We start from the raw sequence: 7,057 nt of genomic DNA on the forward strand, positions 1-7,057 counted from the left end.
AAACGCAAGGCGCAAGCATTGTCAGCTGAACCGCCTTTTCGTTGAAAAAGATTTCGATATTGTCCCGGTGCAAGAGTCAAAACTACAGGGTGAAACAAGGAGACGGTAGGCTCTTTAAATCGACCGGAAAATTCGGTTTCTTAACCTATCGCGCTACGACTTTGTGCAGCGTTGCCCACAGATGGTGCTTTTTTTTTTTTTTTTTTTGTAAACTTTGCAAAGAGCGAATTTATCTGAGGAAGAAGTAAAGAAAGAAAAAGGCTTAGCTCCTATGGAAACTCAGCGACGCCACCGGTCTTCAAACAACACGGCGCCGTTTCGCACGGGACACAACAGATGGCGCAACGAACGCCGCCAACGAACGAGCATACGGCGCCGAGAGCCGGCGTATTTAGCAGACAAGGAACTGCAGTTCCTCGTTGTTACCGCGCCTGTTTTTGTTTCTGCGACTGTCGCCGCCTGCGGAACGCGCGTCGCTTTTGAGTCGAAAAGATTGTCTGCTAAAGACGCTGGCTCTCGGCGCCGTATGCCCCGTATGCTCGTTCGAATTGCGCCATCTCTTGTCCCCCGTGCGAAACGGCGCCGTGTTGTTTGAAGACCAGTGGCGTCGCTGAGTTTCCATAGGAGCTAAGCCTTTTTCTTTCTTTACTTTTTCCTCAGGTAAGTTCGCTCTTTGCAAATTTTACAAAAAAAATCCACCATCTGTGGGCAACGCTGCACAAGGTCGTAGCGCGATAGGTTAAGAAACCGAATTTTCCGGTCGATTTAAAGAGCCTACCGTCTCCTTGTTTCACCCAGTAGAGAGTGGGGTCCACCTATTCAAGTCGAGGTACGACCTGTGTGTCAGTCACGCTGTTGGAACTTCGGGGGGCTGCCTTTTGCTTCTCCGAAAATCCATCGGAACTCTAGAACAAGTAATGGACTTATTTCTATATTACTCAAGCATCATGGAGAATGCGGGGATTAGTGTTTCACGCGCCGCACGCGCTGGCTCTACCAGTAGTAACTTTCCAAAGCAAATACCTAAAACAAATGGCATCTTGCTTGCGTGTTCGTCAACGCTTTATTTTGGCTATTTACTTCGAGTTTTTGATACAATGAAGGCGTTCGCGTGTGGCGCGTGGAGCACCAATTTCTGCATTCTCCTTGATGCTTGGGTAATAAAGCAATAGGTCTTTTAGCTGCGAGGCCGGACGATTGATAGTGTGTGATTTCTTGTTTTCAAGTTACAATTTTCACGTATGGTGAAGTTACGCTCCGAATAAGGTAGAAGATAGATTAGTATTTTTTTTTTAACATTAGCCAGTATGTTACGACGGACCGTCTTTTCGTTTATCTGGGTGATTTCAATCGCGTTTGCGCTCCAGATGACCGATCAAACAGCGCATGGTACGGGGATGCTATCGCACCCTTCTTGAGCGAATTGGTCCAGCTAGGCGAATTAGAAGACGTCGCCCACTGTGCTTCAAGTGCGAGCTGCTTACAGTTCACTCACTTCCAAGGAGTGAGTCAAGCGCACTTGGACAGAGCACAAGTCTCTGTAGAAATCATCAGCGCCTTTAAGTTTTATTCTGTATATCATGTTCCTTTCAGTGACCAGCTGCCTTGTTTTTTTTTTATGCTCAGTTCACCTGAGAATCTACTAAAAAGTTTAATTAAGATTCAGGGAAATTTAATACAAACCTTCTAGGAGATGATCCTTTTTTAAAGCGGGTTCTTGAAAGCCTCGACGATTTGGCTAGCAGAAGAGTGAGAGGCTTCGGAGAAAAATGGGAATTCTTTAAACAAGACTTAAAAATGAAAGCACTTGAACGGTCCAGTATATTGAAATACACAAAAAAAGAAAACGAAACAAGAGAGCAGAGCCAACTGCTACAAAAGTTGCTGCAGGAAGATTGTTGTACGCCCGGCATTTTCGCTGATGACATACTCAGTTTAAAAAAGAAACTTCAGGCTCTCGACACGGAATGGTACAAAAGGGCCATGGTACGCGCGCGATTAAAACGGTTATCACTTGGCGAGAATTCAACAAAACGAGCCCTCAGAGTAGAAAAGACGTACACCAGTAAGAATGAGATCAGGGAAACTTTATACCACGGAACCGTAACCAGCAATAAAGAAATAATCGAATGCGCGTTCGTAGACTGCTGTAAGGAGCTTCCTTGTTTCCGTGCCCCAATAAAGACGGGTTCTAGACGCAATTATCGCCGTTAATGCCAAAACTAGAGGACCACTTGAGCGAAAGGTTAGAACAGCCAATAATGTTGGGAGAAATTGAAAAGGCGATCGAAAATCTAGAAATCGGAAAATCGCCCGGTCCTGATGCTTTAGGAGGAGAGCTCTACAAGGCTTTCGGAAACCAAATTGCACCTTTCTTGTGTGAGTGTTCAGGAAGGCGTATTAATTGAATAGTTCGCCTCCATCTTTTTTGTATACGCACACGATTTGTATTTCAAAAAGTGATGATCGCGAAAAACTCCGTCTCTTTGGCTCTTGTCGTCCAATAACATTGACGGTGGCACTGTTGCAGGTCAATCTAGAGAAAGATTTTGACCGCGTATCTCAAGATATTCTTTTTTCTGACTTAAAGCTTGTGAATCTGGGCTCCGTTTTATGCGATGGTGTGCGGATGGCGTATCAAGACTGTGCCACCAGCCTTGTTGTTAACAAGCGTGTCTGTGAGCATATTAGGCTTTTTTCGTCAGTAAGACAGGATTGTCCACTTTCGCCGTTACTTTTTTGTATTTTTTTAACCTTTTTGCTATAAGCCTTATCAGTGACAGTCATCTGCGTGGTACCGAAGTTCGAAATTTGTCTTACGAAGATGACGTCACTATTTTTTGTGTTGACGAAGAAAGTGTTCGAAGAGCAGTTAAGGTAACCAAAAGGTTTTGTGAGCACACGTGTAGCGCGGTAAACTGGCATAAGGTTACCCGTTCTTGGCACGGTGATTTGCCCTCCGTGCCAACTTTGTTTGACGCCATTGTATGGTCCTCCCGGCGGATGCGTTATCTTGGAGTGCCTTTCGAACATTAAGGACCTTTAGCAAACCGTTGCCGTGTTCGGCGCACCGCACTACCAGAGCTTCTGAAGTATGCCTTTAAGCGCGCACCCCGCGGTCATGGTACCACCCAAGCGCGCGCTTAAAAGCATGCTTCAAAGGCTCCGGTAGTGTGGTACGCGGAGCACGGCAACGGTTTGCTAAAGGTCTCTATTACCGCACCAGCGACCAGTACTTGCACGATGAAACTGAATCTCTTCGTGCAAATACTCTGAAATGCAGGAAAGTGCTTCTCCATATTTTCGCGTGCAACTGTGTGCAACATTGTTTTTCGCTGCCAAGCTGTGGTATGCCTTGGAAGTTTTGCATTATTCACGAATGAATATTCAGCGCATGCATCGAGTGCTTGCTGTTTTTATTTCGAGTTCGGCGTGGGAAGGAGCAAGTCAATCAAATCTCTTTCGTCAGATCAAGTCCAGCGATCTGGGACTTTTGCATTTGTTTATTAGACACCTGGCCAACAGGTTTCTTTGTCTTTGAGACCAGAGAGACCCTTTTTTACGCAATGTAATTCAGGTAAGGCTGCGCAATCTGCTGCCCGAGTTTATAGAAGCGACGAGCGATGAAATCAGCTTTGGTGTCCAGGCTCATTTGAAGGAAGGTATGGGGGCCTATCGGTTTTTGTCAACACGTTTTTCATTAAAGTATTTGTCTGGTGTTTCACGCAAGCGGTTGTCGAAATACCTGGTCGAGTTGCTCTTTCCCACACCCTTGTATCCATCGCTGTTTGTAGCGCAGGCACTGGATGTTCTAAAACGAGTGAAGATACTGGTAATTCCAGCGTGCACGAAACCATTTTTCTTCGAGTTACACAGCGGATCGCTTCCTGTAAAAGCTTGGTTAGTTGAAAAGGGCATACCAGTAGCTTGGTTAGAAAACTGCTTATTGTGCGAAAATCCAGAGACCGTTGAACATGTGTTCCTGGACTGCTGGGACGCAAAGTTTTTTGGGTTTTTTTTGGAGGGGGGGACGTTCTTGAAAGCACCATAAAAAAGGCCTTCCTTCTAAAGATCGCGAAGAAGGTACTCTACCTTATTATATGATAATGCTCATTGGACTGCACAGTATATGGCGATGCCGTATGGCGGTACGTCATGCTGATATCAATGTGCGGCCGGTGTATAAGAATTTTGTAGAACACACGTGCTTCCATGTGCTACAGTAACGCGTTACTAGTAACGCGTTACTGCCCAAGACTGATCACAAGGAGGTGGTTGATGCCGTTCTTTTTTTTTCTGTCCGTTTTTCGTTTTAATACTTGTCTGGTGTGAGTAAGAAAACGCTTCTGAGCGATTTGTTGACCAGTTTATTTCCGATCCCCCTGTATAGAAGTGTCGTTCCTAGTGGAGGCCAGAATGTGTTGAAGCGTGTGAAAAGGATGATTATAGACCAGTGTCCACGCCAACTCCAGCGCGCCGCCATGTTTATCTACGCTCGCGCCACCACGCGGAAAGAACTGGCAGACAGGAAGGAGGGGGGGGGGGGGGGGAGGGGGGGCTGCGTTGGCGGCGTTGCTTTAGGGAGCTGGATGCGGCAGGCTGTCCGAATGCACCGACACAGCCGTAGACGTCGCATCAGCACTCGCTTCTTAGGCAAATGTGTGACGGCCAGTGGGTGTTTAAAAGAATCATGCGTTTCCTCTGGTTGTTCGTACAACCAACAATGGCACAGTCCCGTCCGGACGAATCGCTCTGATACATTACACGGCGGTAAACAAGACGGACGCCGGCAACGTGCTAGCACTGCTAGTACTGGGAAAGGTCGCGGTCTATCGCCCCCCCCCCCCCCCACACACACACACATACACGCTGCGAGCGTTTGGGTTCGAGACTATCATTGCCAGTTCTAAAGGGTGGTACTTGAAGTGGGGGCTGGGATTCTACGAGGTACCAGTGGACACTTACTATCGGGCAACGAAGCAGGGTGCCTCTGGGGGCGGAGTCTAGGAACGCTACTGATTAATATTGTGTCAGGCGATCAGTTATGATAACAGACGAAACTTCGACACGTTTGTTCAGAAGTTCGCGGTGATATTGTATTAGCCCTCGTTACAGCACACCAAAGATCTTAGGCAGTGAAATTCACATCACGCAGGCTCGTGCGTCGTAGTCAAATGAGCCCAGTCGACGACGAAGTGTAATGAGCTACTAAGCTTCACAAGGAAAATGCGCATGAGAAAGAGTTTTGAGGCAGTCCAAAACACCGATCCAGCAGACGCACGTACGTACGTTTACTCCGGACTCCATGAACCCGACGGCGCAAGATCAAAGCAATCAAAGAGCACCGCCGCCACCGCCACCCGGTTTTCTCTGCACCTTGCGCGGCAACGGCACTGCAATGGAGGGCATTTGCCTCGGCGTTAACAATCCGCGAAATTGATTAATTTCCCACTCTTGAAGCCATTCCAAATGATAAATGAAAATACCTCGGCGTTGTAGAATATCTGACGACACAACGGTGCCGAGCGCCTGCTCGGCATCGTCGTTGCTCGTGAAGGCCTGCTTATTTGTAGTTGAGACGATGATTCCACATCTTCCGTACCATTTGTGGTGCTTGCAATAACCTCAAAGGGCAGGGAAATCTTCTCGCGAGGACGCTGAAGACACGCAGCACCGGAGCCACCAAAGCAATCGTACAAACCGTCGCCATGTTTGGTTTTTCTTCGTCACTCGTGGTGCGGTCAACTCGTCGCGAGATGTTTTCTGGCTCGGCTAGATGGAAACCAACAGCGGCAAAGTGGCGTATGGACAAACGGCTCTCACCATTACGGGCACTATACTCACATACCGCGGTAAACAGGACTGATGACGGCGAAACAACAGTCGGCACACCAGAGAAGAATCCCGCGGAGGGAAGCAGCGGCGCAGGCCGACGCAGCCCCTCCTCGCCGTGAGCGTCTGGGTTCGAGATTATTGTTCGCTTTTGCTCCTTGCGGTCGAGGCTAAAAAGAGCACTTCCAGACAAAGGTCTATACCCCCTTCAGTAAAAACTCTCTTTCTTAAATTACACTCTAGCCGCTGCCAGTCAAAGTGTGGCTTCAAGCCAAGGGTATTGGTGTGCCGTGGTCGGTTGATTGTATTTTATGTAATAAACCCGAAACCATCGAACATGTATTCATATAGACGCTTTACACACGCGCCAAATTGAGCCGCCAAAGCCGCCCTTCTCTTGTCTTACCGAGATGCCGAGCCACTGAAGCGGGCGTTGACGGGTCTTCACAAGGGCCTATGCTGGGCACAAGAATACAGTCGCATCTAAAATGGCAATAACTTGTCCTGATGTGGTGATGATGAAGTGAAGCGAACGGAATAAGAGGGAACAAAAATTGAAGGTCCCTTATGGCGGCGCCCATGCACAGCTGCTGCAAAGCGTCCATTTGCTGGGACGCTATTTTTTCTTTTTTTTTTTTTCTTCTTTTTTTTTTTTTTTTGCTTCAGCGCACGCTGAAGAAGCAGTCGTGCATTACCCAATCCGGCATACGGTTTTTGAATGTAAGTAATGATGATGGAGTTCCGTACGATATGTTTATGTTATTAGGCTTGTGTAGAATTTAGAGGTCGCACATGGCTCTCCGCCATGCCGACTCAAATGCGAAGGAATTGAGGCTTTATTTTTTCAATCTGGTTAAGCAGGAGGAAAGTGTGTTTTCAAACCGGGATACCAAACCCGAGTGGCTCAACCTTTGCAAAACGCTCACTGAAATGGGAAGCTTTTAATGTACTCTACATAAGACTTGTAGATTGTTCTAATATACTTGGGCCGATGGTGCTTTCATTGCGCAATAAAGAAAAAACAAATCCTTGCGTGGCCTAGTCAGTAGCGCGTCTGGCTCGCTACCGTTGGTTTGTTGGTTCGAATCCCGCCATAAATTCTGCAAAGTGTTTTTCGTTAAGGCAAATTAGTTACTATATAAAGTGAAATCATTTGAGCCATGCGGCGACCTCCAATTCGCTTTACATTTCATGCTTTATCGTTTTCATTCCACGCGTTACGTGC

The 7,057-nt window shown here is 47.2% G+C and overlaps 1 pseudogene; it reads left to right on the plus strand.

Moving 5' to 3' along the window:
• Positions 1-3,664: 3,664 nt before the first annotated feature.
• Positions 3,665-6,777, plus strand: LOC121837176 (annotated as a pseudogene).
• The last annotated feature ends 280 nt before the right edge of the window (positions 6,778-7,057 follow it).

The sequence above is a fragment of the Ixodes scapularis genome, unplaced genomic scaffold, assembly GCF_016920785.2.
Source record: "Ixodes scapularis isolate PalLabHiFi unplaced genomic scaffold, ASM1692078v2 PGA_scaffold3__209_contigs__length_174095766, whole genome shotgun sequence".
Lineage (NCBI taxonomy): Eukaryota > Metazoa > Arthropoda > Arachnida > Ixodida > Ixodidae > Ixodes > Ixodes scapularis.